The sequence below is a fragment of the Anopheles gambiae genome, chromosome 3 (assembly GCF_943734735.2).
Source record: "Anopheles gambiae chromosome 3, idAnoGambNW_F1_1, whole genome shotgun sequence".
NCBI lineage: Eukaryota > Metazoa > Arthropoda > Insecta > Diptera > Culicidae > Anopheles > Anopheles gambiae.
The window spans coordinates 80,201,505-80,223,832 of NC_064602.1; the positions used below are offsets into that span (position 1 = coordinate 80,201,505).

Here is a 22,328-nt window from a genome sequence, read left to right on the forward strand (position 1 = left end):
ACTACCGCGAATTTCACGATTTTCAATAAGCCTTTTCATGGAAATCCATTTATAGGCCTACAATCTACATCAATGAAAATTTTGAGAATGGTAGTAAGAAATGCAGTTTAGCACATTTGAATTATTTCTAATTACATCGGCTCTTCATTTTATTTCTCCTCCTTTTTGCTGTTTTCTGCATGATTCAACCAGCCGGAACAGGTCTTTCGCAAGCCTCGCGTTAGTTCATTCCATTCACCGATTAAATCTTACCATCAAGCATATGTATGTGTGTGTGCGGTTGTGTTTCGTTGGTTCGTTCGAAACGCTCGAACGTTTCACTGTTTGTGTTCATTTCATTCATCGCCGTGTTCTCGCCGCGTACGGACGTGCGTCGCGCGCATTGTGTGTGTCTCCTACCCGGGTTAGGCCGAATTACGTACGTTGCGTGTTGCGCGTGAAGCTGCCGAGTATCGAAACGTTTACAGTGCTACGCAACCGGCCGACTGGTGCTTAATATTAGACCGTGTGGTAAAGTATCAGGATAGTTAGTGCTGGGCGAAATAAATTCCGTTTTATCGCACGTTAACGCAAACCATTGCCGTGCAAACAGATGGCGAAGTGCAAAAGCGTGTACAACACCTGAACCCCACGACGCGGCAACCGGCGTACGGTAGATATATTGTGCAAGTGTTTGTAACAGCGCGACAGTGCGGCATTCGTATTTTTGTGGGTTTTAAATGGTTTCGTTTCGATTTACAAGCTATGCGTGTGTGTGTGTGTTTGCGACCTCAGCCATAAGATAACCGGCGTACCGGAATTCATCAAAGCCCGTCCCCCGTTCACCGCATAAATCGTTCCTTACACCGGGGGTCGTTTCATTCGTAGGTGTTATCTGTGATTGTTTGTGTCCGGTTATCGTGACGTGCGGTGTGCGCAATATCCCATCACCTTCAACTGTTGGCCCCAGACAGAGGCGTACAAAAAAAATGTAACGTACATCAGAAAAGGGTCATCTGCGAAACGAAAGCGAAACACCAAACTAAAAAAAAAAGTGCACAAGTGAAGGGAACGCAACGCATCGCCTGGTGTTTGGGCCACGTTTTCGATTAATCAATCGAAAGAAAAATCGGTCGAACGTGATCTAGTCCAACGAAGCAGGGAAAAATACAACGTTTTGCTAGGGTGGCTGAGTAGCAGCGACCAGACGATAGGCCCCGGCGAGAGCATTATGTTGGACTGTGTCGTCCCCTGCCTGCTGTGGTGCAAAGAAATTGGCACTGCGTGATCGAGCACGGGGAAGAAATTCGTTCCAGTTCCGAATAATGGTGACCTCCTCGTTGTGAGGGAGCACAACTAAAGCGAAAAATTGGAGCAACTTGGCTCCGGTGATAGTGAAGGGCCCAGCATCGTCACTCCGGCTCTGCTTCGTGCAAAACAAAAACAAAACCCGGCTAGCAGTTGTTGAAGTAATACGGTCGTCGGGTCGGTCGAACACACACACACGTGTGCTGCAGCTGATTGTGTTTTGTTCGCCGGGCGGTAGCTATTTGTCAATATTTTCGGAATTTGGTTCAATAATAAAACGGTGGGGTTTTGATTTGAATAGATCGCGGTTCCCGTTCGCCTCTGTGCGTTCCTTCGTTGGTGTTTGTGTATGATGTGTATGTGTGTGTATGTGCAAGTGTCTATGTGGTGTGGTATAAGTGATTGATCTTCCACCGGCAAGGCGACAGCAGGAGATCAAAGATTAGAGAAGAAAAATCGTCTCCGCTGGATACGGTTTGTAGCGAGGCAATTTCCCTTGCTTGGGTTTTCTGGAAGGCAATGTGAGAGTGAAAGTGAAAAATTCTCGTTCCTTCGCTGTGGAAAGAAAAAAAGAAAAGAGTTCAATATATTCAATCAAAGGAAAGGTTATTTTTCCCTCATTCCGAGCAATCCTTGTGTGCTGTGCTGTGATTCTGTGAGCGTTTGCGGCTTTGAAAAGCAAAGGGTTGACGAAAATAAATCGCAAAAAAAAAATTAATTCAAATTATTAAATTAAGGTGTGCTTTTTGTGTAAAAAAGAAGAGGCCAGTTTCAAGGTTGCAAATCAGCTGGATATTGAAACACACTTCAAAGTACCGGATCCTAACATTCGCCCTGTGGACAGGGAAGTTCTTCTACTCTCAGACGTCAATAAGAAAGGTATGTAGCTAACTGGAATCCCTTCTCTTGCACCATCAAACATCGAAAGGTTGAAATATAATTTTTGATGTCATCTCCAAAACCAATTCTGCTGGAATTAATTACACTGAAGCTTAGTTTCTTGAACGTAAGCCCACGATTAGTTGGACATTTTTCACACCAGAGTAGGGTGTAGTTTTTGAGTCGTGGGACGATGGTAGATTTGCTAAACAGGTGTCCGTCCTCGCCTGTAAAGATGTTGGTTAGCTGATTGGGTCTTCCCAGGGATGTTGGAGGTGCAACCCACACACTCATGTGTGCCGCATGTGTTTGCAACTTAATCTTAACTATGAAGAATTATGGTGCCCTAATCCCGGTGCTGCCCGGTGAGTTCCAACAACCGGGAACTTTACAACCCAGGACGTGTCAGTCCATTCATTGCTGTTTGGACTTTTGCCAGATTGGAGGTGGGCGGTGTTTTGGAAACTTGGTCCTTTTTAGCTCCACAAGAAATCTTTCAACCGATCTCAATTCCAGAGAAAAACTTCCCTCCCAACTTGTTTCGAGTTTCGAGTTTCGAGCGTGTCATTCTGCTACAGATGTGTAGAAGTAACTCTCGTTCTGCATATGTCGCTCAATTGATTTCAACTTAATGCTGAATTAATGGTCACCTCCGTGTAGTTAGAACGTGTAAGGCTCGAGGGTGGGTGGACGCACTCTTTGCATGCTGATCCACTGAGTCACTGGCGTAAATTAGACACTATGTGTGACTTGCGCCACCCAAGTCTCCGGTCTCCTGGGAAGTAACTTGTGCCTGGACAGAAACTTTATCTACCACTTGCGATCGACAGGGAGTTTGGTTTAATGGTCAGCCGTATTCATGATTGATGGAGCATGCTTTAAATGCTACTTCACTTTAAATTACACCCATACAATGAAACGGACACTACCACAAACTCTACCGTACGATGAGGGGTGCGTTTCCCCCTGTTACACCACAATTTAGACGTTTTGTTTTAGTTTAGTTCCAAAGTTAGCAAATACACACATCTAGACACCCTCGGACCCGGAAGACGCATACACACACACATTTACCATTTGCAACACATTTCAAAATGCCACAGAAAACGGAAAACTCTCTCTGCCTGGTGAAACTGTCTGAATGCAAACAAGGCTACTTTTCCCCTCCCCTTTTGCTTTGCGATTGTTTTGTGTTGATTAGTTTAGCCCAGCGTTGTGTACGAGTGCTCCTTCTCGGGAGCTAATTGGAACGCCCCGTTGCTGTCAGAAGAAGTTTCCCGGTCCCGGGATGCGGTAGAAGAAGAGTTTCTTCCTCCCATTCGTGTCCCAGTGTCGTTCGTCACCTCACTTAACCGGCCGGACGGTGGGCATATTGCTACCGCGTGTCCTGGAACCGGTTAGTTGGCCGTTTGTTTTCAAAGGAAAAACTTTGCTTTCGAGCAGTGGTGTTGAAATGTGTTAGTGGCGATGGGTAATTGTGAGTTGCAAGGGTTATAGGGCGAGGAAACTCCATTAGAGCGCAGACTTGTCAAACGTATGTCCTTGCAGCTCTCATATAATGAACGTCAGGAGCGATAGAGCAGTACGTTTAGTTATAATTGTAGAATTGTAAGTTATGATACTTCAATGACCTTAATGTCTAGATTGAAGAGATCGTTATTTTTTCCAGTTATTGTGGTATACGTCTCAATTAAATGCTGTAATGGAGCTTTCAGAGCAACAGTCACGTGTTTGGACACAGTTTTAAGAGCTACAAAAGTATGATGTATGGTAGTTTTAGATAGCGGAGCAACATATTAACTTCAATTCAATGATTCATAGTATTTAAAATGTTGAAAAGTTACGCGTGAACAGTGATTAAGACTTTAGCGATACAAACAATGACATCTTAATTTTGAATACAACTATTAGTAGACGTGTGCTGAAATAATAAGGAGTTTCAATCAAGAGGCAATCATGGTATCTACAAGAAATGAAGTTAATTCTTCATATTCTCTCAATGAGTTTCAAGCAAACGATTCTGTCTATAACATCAACACAAAATTTGTTTGACAACACTGCAAAGTCCCTGGTAATTCGTTGCATGCTGTTTCTATTGCTAGAATGCAGAATTTTTGTTCCACGTAGTTCCCAAGCTGTGCAGAGTACCGTACATTCGCCAGAAGAGAAAATGGAAGTAAAACTTCCCAACTCCAGTATACTAACAAAGCCCTTGCAGAACTCCTAGAACAGTGGTTGACATATATTTTTCTCTCCAACCAATGATCTCCATTAACTTGGACCAGCAAACTACGAGAAGTTGTAACTTGATTCGTCCACTCGTCAGAACGACGACAATCGCTCACATGCGCGCTGCACCGCGACCGCGTGTGATGCAGGATCTTTCCCATTTGCCACAGGAAATGCCGGCAGCAACCTGTTCGGACGGTCGTTGCGAACCTGTGCTGCCAGTTCCGGTTGCCCGGTTGACCGGTTTTCGACCAGTGCATTCGGTAATCGAACCGAGCGTGCACAGACACACACTGCGCACTATTTCCAATTCTTGGATTCAAATCCAATCCGTCCGAGGTAGGGTCCATCATCCGGCGGGGTCTATCTGACTGGCATGAAATCTCTGTGGTTTCATAAAAGGCATCCGGTGTGTGAGAAATTCTGCCGAGTCCCCGTAGCTCTACCTACCGCTAGCTTGCAAAATGCGTTTCATATTACGCGATGTCTCTCGGACACAGCAGACACAGATCTGCTTTTCGGTTTTCTGTGCGAGAGAGATCAAATGCGCTCCTGCGGGTTTGAGGCACATGCCCCAGGAAGCGCGTTATTCAATGACCTGTCAACGGGTTTGGGTCGTTACTTAGAAACACCGATAACGTCAACCATTATGGTGGAGGGCATGATGTATTAGTTTTGAAATTGGAGCTAGCGATGAGCTAAAGAGCGTGGCAGTAGAAACAAATTGGAATGGTGATAGTTGTCAAATCTCGCCAGAGCAGCGCTGATAAGAGATGCACATCTGTCATGCGAGATAATAAGGGTTAGGCTGATAATGCTCCCAGCCATAATAAGGCGTGCATGAAGAATGCGTTTTTCAGCAGTTAGGCTCCATCATCAGAATTAATAACAGGGTACGGGTTTCACACAAGAAAAAAATGGAAATAAATGTATTTGAGTAGCGCTAACTGCGGGTCCAAGAGTAAGTGCAATCATAAACAAACAATTTTTATGTAGTTGCCAACCTAAAACAAACAACAGAAAAACCTTCTTCTGAGCCGCATTTTTTGCTGAAGGGACCATCATAGGTCGTTGGTTTCTTTCTGTTTGAATGTAACGATGATCACACGAGCTAAAAAACGAAAACCTCTCTTGATCGGCAGAAACTCGAGCAGCAGCGCGGGATGGTGTGGATAAGAAAAAGTGAAACAAGCGACCGAACGAAACGGAACAAATATTGCCTTAATTACCAGGCGGGGGCCATCCCATCCTCTCGGCAGGCCGAGCGCGACTTACTTCTGCCTGGCCTGGCGCGCGGCAACCTGCGTTTAAGAGGCTCTATCTGTTTAAAGATTTTTAATGACCTTTTAGCATGACATCGCCTGCGTCTCCTCCACGCTCTACGTGTCGCTTTTCCCACGAGACGCAGGCCACAGATGAACAGCTTATCACACACTCACATACGCATTCACTCACATATTTACACTACACGGTCGATTCATCGTCACTTCAACCGACAGTGGCGTGTGTGTTCAATGTGGTTGCAGTTTGCGTCTTACAAAGAAAAAACAAAAAATTGGCTTCATTTTCCCCGCGCGATTTCGCTGTTTGCCGCGCACAGTGGAGTCAATTTCTTTAAAAGGTCGCATCTGTTTTACTCTGGTTAAACGCGCTGCTGCTGCTACCACCAATTTCCACCGGGGGCTTTCGGAAGAGATATGGAAGGCATGATACTGATGTTTTTGTTGTTGTTGTTGTATTCCCTCGCCAGTATTCCTGCAAGAGGGTAGATCATTTACGCGGGATGACGAAAAAGAATAACGTACTGTTTTTTTTCTCTATACTTCATCCCGTACCTTTTTTTGCTGTTGTTTGTGGAGGGTTGTTAACTCCGAGACATCTTCCCCAGGGCTCAGGTTCTTGAAGGAATGTGTTGAGAGGCTGGCGAAACAAACCATTCCGCCTTGTTGCGGTGGAAGATTTATTTGAGAAATTCGGTTCCTTATCGCGCACCAACCACCAGACTTCACCGCGGCGACTTCGTTGGGTGACTTTATTGATCGTTAAAAAGAAAGGGAACGAACTTGAGAACGGATGTCAGTGTGTATGGTGTGTCTGTATGTATCAAAATGTACACATTTAATTACGCTATCATTTGTCTTTGTGGGCAATCATTTGCGGTTTGGGAATTTTCTTCAGACGAGACAAACACATTACAAAAAAAGTTGATGCATGTTGTGCATAGTCTTGAATGATATTTGAAACACAAAAACATGTTTTCCCATTGTTCAAAAGGCATAGAAAAGTGCTGTAACTGGGTACTTGATAAATGCAATTGATTGAACAAAAATCCCAGCCTATCCCAGTAGGACATTTGAAAATTGGATCAGGCTGCCGGTGTGCATGGCAAGCGGTGGAATTAAAATTGCAAAGGTAATTTATCGATTCCAAGCTAATCGGGCTTCTGTTGGCAGGGGTAGTGAGGTCGGCTCAGTTCTAGCCAATCCATTCCGGTCACTGAAGCCGAGGTGGTGTTCCGGGCACACACATACCCAACCGACATTAGCTGCAATACACACAGCTGGTATTTTCGTTTTTGCAAACTCCCGGCAGTCCATACCCACTATGTCCAAGAATTGGTTTGAGCTACTACTAGCTGCACAGCTAGGTAAACACACATGTGTCCTCCCTCGTGGCTCTCGTACTATTCTCCGCATCCCCTGACTGGTGTAGGACGCTCCCGTGTAAGCAGGGCAAGGGTTAATTATTCATCAGTTTATGGGAATTACCTAACCCTACCTACCTGTGGGCTTTAAAGTGCGCCTGTAGCAGCCTTTTGCCGTTCCCCAACTTCAGTGGTTTGAGTTGTGTGGCCCCATACCTACCAAGATTATTTCTCCCGAGGCAGCAGCAAAACTGTTGTTTGGTCAAACGGATTTGGCTTTCCCAGGGTGTGGTTGTTGTGCGTTCCAGTAGCTCCACTTGTTTCACTTTTGGTTAATATTTGAGAATGTTTGCATGTTGCTTCGCTTGGCCGAACTAACAACTCTCTGCTACGAGCGTGTCTGCCCGTAGTTGCGTAAAGGTTGAACCGGGCAGCTTATACCAATCCTCCGAAAGAAGCATTGATTATATTTCTGTGTGTTGAGTGTGTGTTTTTTTTTCGTTGTTGCGCTCTCTTCCATAGGGAAAGTCTGCCGTGTGGGTATGATTACAGGCTACCTTCCAGGCTGGCCCAAGAATTGCATAATCCTACCGGCACTTCTGGCTACCGCTGCTGGCAAAACGCAACCGTTCCAGGTTTACGAAAATTTGCCCACGCAGCTGCTTTGTTTGGATTAACTTGCAAACCCTACGGGCTTGGAGGATTGAGGAAGCGGCCAATTTTTTGCGGCTCCTCGCAGGCTAGTTACAACTCGCTCTAGCCCCTTGGGGGAGGAGGTTTTGTGTGTTATGCGATACCCGACCGGCTCGAGGCGATCCGAAGGCCAAAAGGCTGAGCCGGAAATGAATTCTAGGCTCACCTTTACCACTATGCTTCTTGAAAATGATATCGATTGGCTTACGGCGGTGGAGTCTGTCTGATCGCGGCAGTACTAGCGAACCGATACATTTCTGGACATTTTAGCCTGGTCCCTTTGGTAGACGGCAAGAGGCTAGCTGAGGCTTGAGGCATTGCTTTTGGGCATTTTGGAATGGCGAATGATATCGTGTAGCTAAGGGGAGCTTTAAACTGGTTCCAATTATTACTCTCGTTTATCGCTTACCTCATCATAGGATATGTATTCTGAAGGGTAGGACGAATGATTGTTTTCGGAGTTTGCTTTCGTACGGATTAAAAGGGGAGCTGTAATACTCTGGTTTTAATTACATTGGTTTTATGCCGATTAGAACCCACTTGTAACGCTTTGTTGAAGATGAAATAGACTTCATCATTGCAATATTGTTGGATTGGGAAAAGATCTAAGCTGCAGTTTATATGGGTTGGTAATGAAGTCTTTGACATTTTCCAAAGGTTCTCAGTGTGTACATTGTAATTCACAAACCTTCAAGAGTTAATCACCGCTTAAGGTAAGATGTCTGAATGCTTTGTTTCCTCTAGAATTATTGGCAATTCATTTTAAAATGAAAGGTAAATGCTTTCAACAAAACTGTCCGATTAAGAAATTGGAGTTAGAAGTCTTACCTCTCATTCATTGCCATTCCTTCAAACTCCTTTTTCTGTACTTCTGTGCTTGTCATAACGTGATATTCATTACACATTTAATGTTATCTTCAAAACCATTCAAAAGGTGTTCAAGTATATTTTACTTTACTTGTTTGATCAGAATTCCTGGGTAGATCCTCTCCTATCTATGCCTTAATTTCAATTTGGAATCTGATTGTTTCACATTATAATCTTGATCTTAAATCATCTTAAATTTGGATCATTTCCAAGATCTTTAAACTTCAACACTCTTTAAACGGATGATTAACTGCACCAAAGAGCAAATAGAAAGACACAGAGGAAAAAATCTGAAAAGTCCTAATAAACCGTGCGGATGTCATTGGGACTCGGATCGAACCCAGCCCGCAGGGGTGGTAAACATTACAAAAACGAAACAAACACACGGAGCGAAAGCATAACGGGAAGGCTGTGGCGAAAGAGCACCAAACTGTCGGCGCCTCGTACACCCAAAAGTAAACCGATCGCTGAGAAGGGAACGACGCAACACAAACGGGCATGGGGCTCCACGGTCCAGGACGATTGGCTTGTTGACAGATTCGGCTGAGTGAGACTTTTTACCTCCCTCTCCCACTCCCGCCATTGTTGTTTGTTAGCTGTTTGAGTGTTTTTTTCCCCCATTTATTTTTCCATCTTTTCCGATCGCTCAAGACATCAGTTTTGAATTCTTCCAGTCCATTGCTCTCACGGGGCGTTCGTCGTGGCTGAAGAATGGTTGAAGAAACTCGCCGACGACCTGCACTGATTGACACCGAACAATTGACCACACTTTTAAGCTTCTTCGAAATCCAATCCCCCGGGCCGCACTCCAGTTTGTGACCTCACCCCCCGAGAATCCCCCATGGGAGGATTCGATTACATTCTCTCAATCTACTCCAGGGGCAGCGTGCACCAGCCTCCCCTCAACCTTCAACGCGTTTGATATGATTCGCGCTGATTCGATGGCTACGATAGCGGCGAGAGCTTTTTCCCCCGTTTTCGGTCCAGATAGTATATGGTGGTGCTGCATGGTCGGATGGAGTTTGGAAGAAGGGAAAGGACCACCACCGGCTGCTCGCCCGCTGCTCGATGATTTTGTCCATCCGTCAGCAATGTGTTGCCTGGGCTGGGGGCGCTGGGCTGATCGTTAGGGCCGCTGTGGAGTTCCCTTCGGTGCAAACGTGCACGAAGATATCATTAATCAAAATTAAATTGTTTCGGCCCGAGCAGCGCACACTACTCCCTGGTTTGGATGTTGCTTTATGTTTGTGCCTTTGTGCTGTGTTTTTTGTTTTGTTTTGGAGTTGGAGAATTGGACAAGATTTTTTTTTTTGCCGTTTCGTTGCTGGTTTTGTTTGGTGCCTGTCAGCAGGCCCCTGTCACCCGTGCGGCTGCTGTGAGTTTCGCAGCAGAACATGGTTGCGATGGTCCTCCATGACACTCCCGGTCCGTTATGATGCGGGTCAGCGAAAAGCTGAGCAGAGAGAGAGAGACGGAGAGAGAAATCGGTGGCACTGTTTGATTCGACTTTTCTGTGGGTGAGTTTTTGTGTGCGTGCGTATCTCTACTGATGGTGATTTCCACCGTCTCCTGTTCTTCGCAGAATGCCCCGCATCCGTGCGCAAGAAGCATAAAAATGGGATCATCCAAACCAGCAGATGGATGACGGTTCGGGATCAATCGGGGCGGATCACCGACACGGAAGCGCCCGGCATCTATCGAAATGCCCTTCGATTATTGGCTTTCCCTGGCTCTGCGGGCCTCTTCTCTGACCGGTGGTGGATTGTTTTCTGTTTATCGATGTTCCGGGTCCGAAAACGTCCGCAAAACAACGAACCGCGCTCCACCCCGTCACTCCCTTTACCGGCAGAAACATTGTTTTCCCTTGTGTCGCCCTACCCCACACGCGGATCCTTACACGCTTGTTAGAGCGAAAGCGAGAGGACTGTCCATCCAATCATAAGGGGCGCTTGGGCGCATTGTGGAAAGGCGCACGGTGGACGCGAAGCGTAAATGACAAGAGATACACTTCCGTTGTTATTGTTTTTCTTTCATCAAGACCCTCCGGCCCGGGGGGACCGCCAGAACCCGCATTGTTCAATTGTGTGCTCGCTAGCGCTCTGGCCCGGGTGTTGCCCGGGATTGCAAGGTGGCACGGTGTGGTGTTTATTATTGTTGGTCTATTTGTCAAATTTCAAGTCCGAGCCTGGTTGGTTTGTTTTGGCGGTTGTGGGAGACGTGTGGGAGACGGAACACGGCTAGAGCCAAACATGGACATGTGGTGTCCCAGCTTGTGTCGCTTCGGACGTGGGATGCGTGGGGACCGCTACAGACCTGTGAAAATATGTGTCGTTAAAAGAGATTTTGTGTGATGTGCGCGTTGCTTTGGCGGTGGGGAATTGAAATTTGATGTTTCTTTTATCTTGATTGTGGCTAAAAGGATCGTGAAAATGTCAAACATGGAATTTGGTGAATTTTGAATAAGTTATGACGCAACCGATGAACACGGACCAACTGTGACTGAATCAAACTCGTCTGGGAATATTATAATTAGCAAAGGTTCTTGTTGTATAAAGCCCATTAGATGCGATACTATGCTCAATGAACTCTCTCAATTGAGGATGCCAAAGTGTCATTAGTAGGCAATTTAACAATCAATTGAATTCAAGGTATGCCAAAATTGACTTGAAATAGCGATTTAAAAGGGTTTAAAAAACCTTCTCGATTAAAAGTGTAGCTCTTGTCTTTCTTATTGATCCTGGAAAAACTGTCCAATTTTGAAGACGTTAAAGTCTTCCGATAGAAATTTTGTTCCACAATTAACAAAACGCCAATAAGAACCGGAGTTGTTTGATTAAGAGCATTGAAATAAGTTCCTTATCGCTGATCTGTGGTATTTCCAAGAATTAAGAAAATTAATTGATTCCAATTTTCTGGAGATTGGAACCTGCATAACCACTATGTCTGTGAGAACTCAATACTCAAGAACTCTGTCTAAGTTGGAGTTACCTGGAATTTGAATTCAATATTTCATGCATGCATGCATTTGTCTTAGGTAAACCTGCAAATGCGTACTCATGCTTTCAAGACCTCTCAATTTTTATTAAAGATCAATAACAGTTATTGGACTTTAATGAGATTGTGATACATCTCTTGGACAGCGTTTGGTTTTTCAATATGTTGAGCCACATTGTCATAATAACGGGAATTCTTGGAAGTGCACATACTCCGAATCATTCTAGAGCAGGAATAAAACATACTTTCCCTGCCATTATGTCAATAGATCTAATGTTCACTTAATGTTCAATGCTTTAAACATGCAGCTGTACTTGTACCGTCCAACACCGTTGCGTGATTTAATATCACTTCAAAGAAATTTTAATAGCAAATTGTGTATCATCAAACTGCACACAACAGTTGGCTTGAGGGATACGGCACAAACAAACCATTTCCTCCATCGATTGTACGTTGAAATCGTGCTCATGATTGTCAAACTATTGTGCTCGCGGTAAGCGCTAGAGAAATCTTTGCGTCCGCAACAGATGCTTGATTTCCTTTCGGCATGGAAACTTATCCGAAAAGGTCAACCACGAGATGCCTAATTGTAGCTCGTTTCGGAAGAGAGCGAATTGGCATAGGCACTTACTACACTCAGCGTGTTTCCCCGTCCCCGGCACATTCCGTCTCTGCAGCCGTTGGATGGATAAGTTCAAAGAAAATTCCTGCCAGCTTGCGTTAAATAGTTCGGTGGATCGCTTTCAATGTGCGGCGGACCGGGGATCGATTCCGTAAGGCCTGCCCGGCGGAACCGCGGACGCAGATGAAAAGTCGTGGACGCGGTGCATACTATCGACAACAAAGCGAACCTGGGGGCTCGAATCGTGAGGGAAGGAACGGCATTATAAATGCCGCCACCGGATGGTGCAGTGGTGGAAGGGCACCGGGAATGGAAATCCAACATAGTTCCGTCCATTCTTGTTCAATATCTTTTGTGTTGAGTTTTATTTTTGGAGGCATTCCTTCTTTCCTTTCCGCTGCCAGCAGCCGCGACGCTGGCCGTTGGCTGCTGTCTGATTTAATTTGATTTGATTTGATTCGTAGCCGTGTGTTGTTGTCATTGTTCCGTTTCGTTTGGATTAATGCGCACGAACGTTCTCTTTTTTTGGAGGAGGTTGTACAAGCTGTTGGGCCTTTGTCTGGAGTCGTTGGTGCACTTGACAGAAATCATAGCTGTTGTTTGGTGTTAGACTAAATTGATCATGGCTCGAAACGGTGTTCAATAATTAGCGGCTATGTTTTTTCAAAAGTCGAATCATATTTCTTGAGCGACTTTGCGCTGGCTTTACGAACGAAGGGAACAGAAGGGAGTTGGTTGGAATTGATACCAACTTCTCGATGGAGTGAGTGTGAGCATAACAAGTCAACGGAATAACGGAATGCCTTCGCCGTTCTGCACAAACGTCGGCAGTGAACGATTTCTTCCAGAAGATATAAATCAACGGACCTGACGAAAGGATGCCGTCAAGATGATACCCGCGTGATAACGTCTCGGTTCCGTCGAGTGCGATTCCGATACCTCGGGACGACGGTCATCGTTGGTTGCTGCCTGTCTCCCTCGCTCTCACTCTGGGCAAAACGTGGACACTGTTGATCGATGAAGCCAAAGAACTCGCGGCACGAGATGCCCACTCTGCCCCCTTTTCGTTTTGGCTTTGCCGTGTTCAAAATCGGCCAATTGATTGGTCAAGTTAAGAGGTGGTGAGGTTAGGGCTATCTTTTTTTTTGGCGGATGAAGAAACGAGAATCGATGAAGTGTCCGAGATAGCCCGGGACCCCGGCGGGCATTTCAACAAACACGGGCGTGCGCGCCCGCACTCACTCAGTGCCCGATGATCCGGCGGCCTATGAGTCAACAAATTTTCGCTTCATTCTCCCAATTCTTTCCAATCGTCCCGCTTTTCATTCCTCACACACACACACACACTTATGACAGACGCCAAAGTGGGGAAGAGGGCAAGACCGGAGTTTGCAGTTATCTTGTGCCCCCATAGGCTTGAAGGGTTCGCTTTATATCAGATTAAACCATCGTGATCGTGTGGAGAGCCAGCCAAGTGTTTCAAGGGAGTTGGTGGTCGCTATTGATGGCTTTTAGAGGGTTTTCCGCCGACTTTCATCGTCAACGTCAGGGGATGCAAACGAAAAAAAAAAAACAAGATACTCTCCAGACATCATCTTGGTGGTGATCTTGTGACGGATTGTCCGGATGAGGGCGGCAAAGGAAATGGGATTTTTTTTTTCCATTCTCTCAGTTAAGCCTTTTTAGGACACTCCCAATGCCGCTTACGACGGCAAGCGAGTTTAGTAGTACGGTGGTTTAAATTTAAAATAAGTTGGTATGTTTTTGCTCCGGCAGACTGGTGTTACGATTGATCTTGTTTCGCAAGATCAATTTATTGTACAGGCGAGCAATTGCTCTTTTAATATCTTCTACTACTATCAAAAATTGGATATTAAAAACTACACTAGTGCTTAGATTGAACCCACAGTAGCTCTCGGACGGGTTTCAATTGTCAATTCTAGGATTAGTAATTACTGTGAATATCTTCCTTGACTTGTGCAGGTTTGAGAATAATTCCTGAACTGGAATTTATGAGAAATTCAGAACAAGATTTAGGATCTTGTTTCTAACCAAAAAAGGTCGAAGTTCAGCTTTAAGAAAGATATATGTTTCGGATCAAGTTAAGGAATAGACCAGTGACTGAAATAGTGGCTTTTAATCGGAATTGTGTTTGATATGTGACAGCACTCAACCAACCAAACAATAGTCCATCTAAGTTTCCTCCCTGGATAGGTATGTCTATTCCGATATGAGTTAAATAGACATGCAAATATTGTCAATCACTAAGTGAAAGGTGTTGTAGTTAACACTCTTCAAGGATACATGTGTAGTAAAAGAAACCATTATGCCCCATGCTTTCCTACACCGTTCTGCTAGTTATTTTCCAAAAATTATTGGAGTGTCTTTGAGAGGTTCGTAGCACTCCAAAAACCCCATAATAATACTTCGTTCGGCAGCCACAAAGGAAACTGTACCTAATTGAAACCCCAAGCCAGCCGCGGCAAGTACAAGGTTTTACAGTAATTACTGCACAGACTGTCAGAACATGGTGCCGTTTAAACTAGCTAGATGTAGGCTAATGAAGCATAAAATAAGTTTTTTCTTGCTGCTCCCTGTTTCTGCTATCTCGTCGGCCCGCGACTCCTGCTCGATAACTCCACACGCTGTAGCTCATTTAATCTCTATAATTACCGATTATGGACCACAATACACACAGCATACCGGCGCTATTGTGCGCCGGTGACGGCGAGGGTATGTACCGGTAAGGTTGATTAGTTTGTCCAGCCGATATCCGTAACTCAGAAACAAAACTTGGGGAGTCGTTGCTGCCGGGTCAGAGGAGCGGGAGAGTACGCAAGGCAGACACAGCACTTAACACAAGCGCACACTGAACAACTCCATGTTCGATGGATTATCGATTATCGATTGGCGAGGGTTGTTGGCTACAGGTTGTTGTTGGAGTCGCCCTGGTTCCTTGCTTCTGGTCCAACCCGGCCCCATCCATTATGAACGAGTGTTCCGGTTGCCGTTTGCATAATGATGCCTGCCTATTGAAAATAGTTTGAAGTATTTTAAAGGTGGTGGTATATTTATCTACCCTCCAAGCTTTCAGTAGAAACCTCAATACATCACACCTACACATATCCAGACACATGCAAAGCTTCACGTAGTAGAAACACTTCCTATCGGGCGTGTAGTACGATAACAGCTTGGTGCGTGCAGACTCTTCCCGGGCGCTCAACAAAACTAAACAAACGACAGCCAGAGTGTCGTAAAATCTGAACCGCCCGCCACACCTTCTAGCGCACAACGGGCGACACCTTCGCGGTCTGGAATGTTAATGGTTGGCTGGGAGCGAGCCTACCAAACCAACCACCACCGCAGCCACCCACCTACGAGTTTATTATCTCTCACCCGTCAAATTATTCTTCGGCAGAAGCAGCTCCGTGGTGTGGCTCGAAGTTCGCCCACCAGCCAAAACCTCGCCGCCAACCCGCCAAAACCATACTGCTCGTTTTTTGGATGCTGCGACCGCAAACTCCCGCGGTCCCGCGTCGGCTCCGGGTGTAGCAATAAAAACCATATTAATTACAGATTGCGCTCGCTCGGTGTTTGGGGTTGTTGTGTTAACGTCTCCGCGCTCTTGGTGCCAACTTCCAATGCTCCCCCCCGCAAACACCTTCGAGGCTGCGAGGTGTCGTAAATCGCGAGAAACCACGCCCGCTGCGCTGGGAGATGTTTTTATTTTCCTTACCGCGATTCAAGCCGGCTTCAATTATGGATGAAGCGAAGGTGAAGAATTCAGCCGAGACGCCGCGACGCAATGTGTGTGAGGTTTGGCGCTTTCTTGAGCGTGATTTGAACACACGGTCTGCGCGTAAAACTCAACCAGTTGAAGGTGAAGAACGCTACCGCAGATGTTGCAGATCTCGACCCTCCGGTCTGCTTTCCTCCTCCTCTTCCCTAAAGTGACGGCCACAAAGGCGCGATTAATAATTTATCGTAATTGCTGAAAATTAATTCGAATCAATATTTCATCATTAGATAGCTTGTTTCCGCGCGCGCGCGCGCGTTTCTGCTGGGATTTCTCGGCGATTGTGCCACAACCCGTACCCGCACTTCACGACCTCTTCAACGTTCGCATCTTGTTAATGCTTAATTGAATGACGGATTGGAATTGTTTTCCCGGGGAGGGGATGGGCGCGCTTCTGCCGCTGAAAATTTGACGCTCAGCACGCGCGTCTGTGCCGAGCGCTGCCGGTGTGTGTGTACCTACGCCCCAGTGCTTTGCGGGCTTAGGAAAACGAAGCAATTGGCCACTTGTTTCCGCCGTGCCCTTCGGGACGACTGCCGAAGAAATCGTAGCCAATCATCATTAGCCACCGTTTTCGGGGGCTGCGTAGGGATGCCGGGTTGCTTCGGGCGAGCGGTTCAATTGCGCGTGTACTGGCTTGTGGAATGATATAACACCAGCATGAAAAACATTCGGAAAAGCAAACATATTGGAGGTGAAGAGAAGCACAAAAAACCGAAATAAAACATTGGATAGGGAAACAAATGCTTGCCACTGAGAAGCCCTTTTGTTGGCTCTAATCGAAACAACCGAGCGGATAATGGTGGAGCTGCTTCTCGTTCTCGCTTTGCGATAAGCTGATTAATCAACTTCGATTGAAACAAAGTCTCAAAGCGCTTGCTCTCGTGGCAGTAATTTGATTGAGCGCGCAATGAAGACGTTAAACGCGGTTGAAGAAGGTTATCATTAAGACACGCGGGTGGGACTGGGACGTTCTGCTGGGAATTGTGAGAGAACCCCGAAAAGGATCAACCGAACGGCAAAATTGCAGTATCATCCGTAGCGATATTCTACCGCCAACAATGTTTTGGCTTTGTGTCTTTTCCCTTTGGGCGGATTCAATTGATCGATGCACCGAAGGCATGCACGGTGATTGATCGATAAAATTTATGATAACCCTTTCCACCAAACCCGACCAATTCCATTCCGACAGGCGTAATTCGACTATTAATTTGAAGTGGTCATTTACAGAGTAGTGTACAATCGCTGTTACGCCTGTCCAGCGAGCAATCCCGCAGAGCACTCGAAGGGGGCTCCAGCGCCATTGAAGTATGTCTATGCGTACTCGCAATTATTTTCTACATTTCAATTATTTCCATTTATCGATCGCACGGCTGGAAGGCAAAAGAGCGACCCCCGAGCACGAGCCACCGCATCGCCGTTGTTTGCTGTACGTACATAATTGGAACGGGTTTTGTGAATCCGGGGGCTCGACAACGGGGAGGACGGTTGAGTGAGTAGCCTATCGAGTCTATGGGATGGAGTTTTGAGGGTTGAAGAAAGGGGGTAGGAAAGACGGGACGGAGCAATCACAAATGCCATTAGAGAGTCATGTAGTAGTTCGGGGCGGGATGCAAGTTTGACTCATCAACGATAAGGACTGTGTCCTTGGAGAGTTTGTGGACTGGTCTGGGGACCCGTTTTATAGGACAATTGGCAAATGAAGTTGTTTGTGAAATTAAACAATGCTGGACAATATTATTGTACGGTATTTCATAATTTGGACATAGAAAAGAAAGAATCCAGTTTCTTCGTTCGAATAGCTGGCGTAAAGTTATGATAGTTCCATTGGATGCTTTAATCTTTTATGTATTCAGTAGAAGTGCTTCTGTTTATGTCATTTTCTCTCAGTTTGTTTTCCTAATCTGGCTACATTTTGCAGCTTTAAAAGCTTGGAAGTCTTTATTCCAGGGTTTGGATAGGTTCGTTCTTAGTTCCAGGATTAGTATAAGTTTATAGCGAATAATAAGATCCGTGTAAGGCATTGATCCATTTAAATTATATATTAAGTTCAGCATCAATGTCAGGATCAGGATAAATTTGCTTACAGTTATAGAACCAAGTTAGGATTGATAATAGCTTCAACATCGGGATAATTTTCAGATAAGTTCTTCAAGTGGTAGTTTCTTGTTGTCCAGTCACGGCGAAGTTTCAAAACCAGTTCATGCTCTAGAATTGCTTTAAATTGGGATCCGAAACATCGCAATATTCTTAACAAGTTCTTCGAATAGAATAGGCTTCAGAAACTGAGGAACTAAATTCTCCGTATGTTCATTCAACGAAGACTTAACTGTAATTTGAACTATCTATTTCAACCTGGTTCCACCAAGGGCCAAAACTTTGTTAAAACTCATTCTTTGCTAAATTTTGTTGTAGCATTAAAAATCCACCATTTATTATTTTTGTCAATGAATTCTTCCTATCATTCTTCAAGTCCCATAGACATTTAAAAGAGTTGATATTATAATAGGGCTTTAAGATCATGGCATCTTAGGTAAACATGTTCATACATATATTAGAAATGATTCACGGAGATTATTGTACACAAACTATTATTTTATTTCACTCAAGTTGATTCACATTAATTCAAATGTCCTAACCATATTTAGTTGCCAGTTATAATTAAGTTATCGATACTCTCCCCTGCAGCAATTCTAGGAATTTACGACATCGAATCATCGTACACGACTGCATGTAGCTGTGGTTAGCAAAACGTTAGAACATAATTCGAACCCGTTTAAACGTCGCGTCACACCTTTGCCCATTTAGCCGCTCAGCAACCGATTGAGGGCCATGATTTGATTCACTGTGCTCAACTGCCATCGGCCGACCATACACAGAGTGGCGTGTTTTTGGCGTGTAATTGAAATCGATTATTTTACATCGTTACGAGCATTGGGGCCAGGGGCAACGGGCTGGAGCTTGTGGTTTGGAAAGTGGACCACGGACTAGGATGTAGTTGAGCGGGAAAAGCAATAATGTACTTCAACCGGGCACGGGTTGAAACTTTTTCGGATGAAATTTTCGGTAGAAGCGAGCGGGATGTTATGTCATGTGGACTAATGAATAATTAGAACGTTCGGGCACAACACTGCGAATGTGAGGTACTGGCGGGGGGAAGTGAAAGGAAATGCTTATACGAAAAGGCAGTCCACAGGGTAAAAGAGTTTCGAACCACTAATTACTACAAGAATGAGCTGTCATCAGGCAGCTTAATCGGTTTCGAGAGAGCGTGTGGTGGTGGTGTGTCCTGAGTTTAATGTTTGACCCATTATGCGTGTCCACCGTGTCGCTTGAAGGGATTAAGTAAGCAATGCTACAGGAAAGCAAATTACGCCCATGCTTTCAAACTTTGGCCAAGCTACTCGCCGCAATAAGGCTGCAGCTCAAAAAGGAGTCGTATGTACTTTGTGCGGTCAGATTGTTGACCGAAGGTAATGCCCACTAATCAATTCTCGCCGTCATACACCTTTTAATTTACTCCGACCGGTATATCGTGCTTGCAACGTCGGTGGTGGTGCAGATAATTGTAGGTCCTTGCCTGCATTCGTGTGCAACGGCAAGAAGTTGCTCCGGTGTCGCAATCGGCCAAGCAAAAGCAAGAACGGACCAGATAAAAACGAACTCTGTAAAACTGTCCTCGCGTTCGTTCCAGAGCTCCAGAGTATAGAGAGCTGCTGCTGCTGCTGCTGCTCCGCAAGCGCACATTCCACCTGCGTATATTGAGCGACGTTTCCTGCGATGTTGGCTGCAGATTCTTTAGAACTTCTGCGTTTCTGCAGCCCGCGCAAGCTCTCCTCTTTTGCTTGCTATCCGTGCCGTAAGGGAGGAGTACGAGTACGATATTAAATGAAGCGTTGAAATTATAATGATCCCGACACCGACCGCCCGTGGAGTCCGCGTATGGTGGCGTCGTACGAGTGCGACGACAAAAAGTTAGAAACAAGTTTTTCCCGGTCCCTTGCGCCAGGAACCCGTTTTCTTCGCATTTTATGTGTGCTCGGAGCACCACTCCCCGTACCCCGCCGGGCATGGCTACCCGGGCGCACTCTAATGATTGGGGCTCGACGCCTAGAACGAGGTCGAAGCACTGCGAACCGCACCGCTAGATCCAGCGTCCGGATATATCCAGCAAATGCCACCTGTCCCTGTGGAGTTTGCAATTTCCCCCGGTGCGACAGCGAGTTAGTTCCCTGGAACGAACTGTGGTTGTGTGTTTGTGTGCTTGTGTTTGGGTTGGATAGAGTTGGCGTATTTTTTCTCTGTGTGTTGGGCACACACTCTTTCGTGGTACTTTCTTTAAAAAGCATATGTTGCCCGTAGAACTGCGGAAGCTTTACCAGGTTTTTTTGAAACTCAAGAATTTAATCCCAAAAATAAATGAGATTTAGTTGCGCATGCACCGTCAACATGTACCATTACCGGCAGAAGCAAAATGACCTTCTCCAGAGAGCTCCGCTCTGCACTTTATCGTCCAGAAACTCGACAAAAACAAACCCTTTCCCGCATAAAAGTAATGTCAATTAATGCTGTCCTCCGATCTCGTTGTCCTGAGAGAGCATTAATGGTGCAAGAGTGGCCGGGTAGCACTGGACCTGGCCCGAAGGAATGCAAAAGACTTTATTTAACCTCGACACTTCCGCTTCCCTGCGTGAGAAGAGGTGTGCGATACGATCAGCATATCCCCTTCTTCCCCCTGCCTTCGCTCACTGATTACCGGGGATAAAGCAAATGAAACAACACTGTAGAGGTCCAGTTTGTGTGTGTTTTTTTCCTTCTTTGCGTAAGCGAATCTCTTGGAGACAAGTCTTACACACAACAAAAAACCCTCCAACGACCCCATCTCTAGCGTACAGCCTTGAGCGTGTCGGTGCACTTTCTGCGCAATCGGACCGTTACCATCTTGCAAGTATCATCGGCGAGCTTTTTGGCTTCCTTTCGGTCGTTTCGGAGTTCTTGCCATTCCATTTCGTCGATCAACATCAAGCAAATGTACTCCGCTTCTTAGTGTGCACTGTGCACATCCCTCTTCAGTTCTCTTCTGTTGAACAGATTGCAGTGCAATGCCTTGCCAACTTGCGCTGGGAGGCTTCTAGGTAGTAGCTTTCGTTCGACTCTGCTTCGTTGCTGCTGCTGCTGCTGGTGCCAGCCTAACCGCAGTGTTGAGGTTCAATTTTTTTTTTGTATTTTCGCCACGAAGCGAAACCGTCCGACCCTATCCATTTCACGTGGTTTGTGTTCGATCCGTTCTCATCTCTTCCTTTATCGCGCTTTATCATGTCTATAGTGCTGGGTTTCTCTTTCTCTCCCAGTCCTTGCAGTATCGTTTTATCCCTCCCAGTTGTATGTTTTTCTTCTCTTTGGAGATCTCTTCGATATCTTTGTGCTGCTGTTTCGTGTTTTTTTGTTGTTGCACTGTCTGGTAGTAGGTTTGATTTTTGGCTTGTATTACTTTACTGGAAAAACATCACTTTTAGCTACAAGAGCAGTCGTCGTGTTGCAAATAGAATAGAATTACTGCGAGTATAACGTTAGCCCGATTCTTAAGTGCTGTTATTTAATCCTTCTCACTTTCGTTCGCTTCTGGGGCTTCAAATTTATCGGTTATGTGGTCCGCAACAACAGCTACAAAAAATGTTTTAGAGGCTTTACACGATAATTTAAATTTATTACCTTTGGGGTCTGGCTTGGGGTTTCCGTGCAAAAACACGCCTCAGCGTAAAAAAAAACACGAAAGCATCCCGAACTCCGTTCTATTCTCCCCTTTTGGCCGGTTTTGTGCCGTGTGAACGTTAATTTATTATATTCGGTTATTTGCGTTCTTTTTGCTTATCCGGCCCTCTGGTGCCTGGTGGCTCTCATGCGAGCGGGGGGGATCTCCCTTCATGACGAATGTGGCCCGCTTTTGACAAACAACTCCATAAAGCAAGGCATAAATTTTACACTCCAGCGTCCACACACACACACAGACACACTGCTGAGGCGCGCGCGCTTCGGGCGTCGACATCGTTGTTGGGCCGTTTTGCAATCGAGCCGCCGTGGATTGCCGTGGATCTGGTGTGTAGAGCATACGTGTAACGCCCGGGGCAGCAAGAAGCCAACTCTAAGGCAGAAGCGCACAGTTGAACCACTTGTTTCACGTTCGTGTTCGTGGGGGCTGTCTGTGAGGTCGCTGGAATCTGGCCTGATGTGTGCGATCTAAAGTCGTCCTCCCCTCTCTGCTCTCTGCCCAGTGCATTGGAGTTGTAGCGGAAAGTAGTCCGGAGGCGATATATGTC

The 22,328-nt window shown here is 45.7% G+C and overlaps 1 long non-coding RNA gene across 2 annotated transcripts in view; it reads left to right on the top strand.

The window, feature by feature from the left end:
• Positions 1-319: 319 nt before the first annotated feature.
• LOC133394007 (uncharacterized) overlaps positions 320-22,328 on the top strand; it is a 29,137-nt gene continuing 7,128 nt past the window's right edge. Inside the window, exons 1-2 of one of the 2 annotated variants that reach the window (XR_009766559.1) lie at positions 320-510; positions 593-2,166. This is a non-coding gene — a long non-coding RNA (uncharacterized LOC133394007). The remainder of the gene's footprint in view (positions 511-592; positions 2,167-22,328) is intronic. The other variant, XR_009766560.1, reaches the window with a different exon arrangement.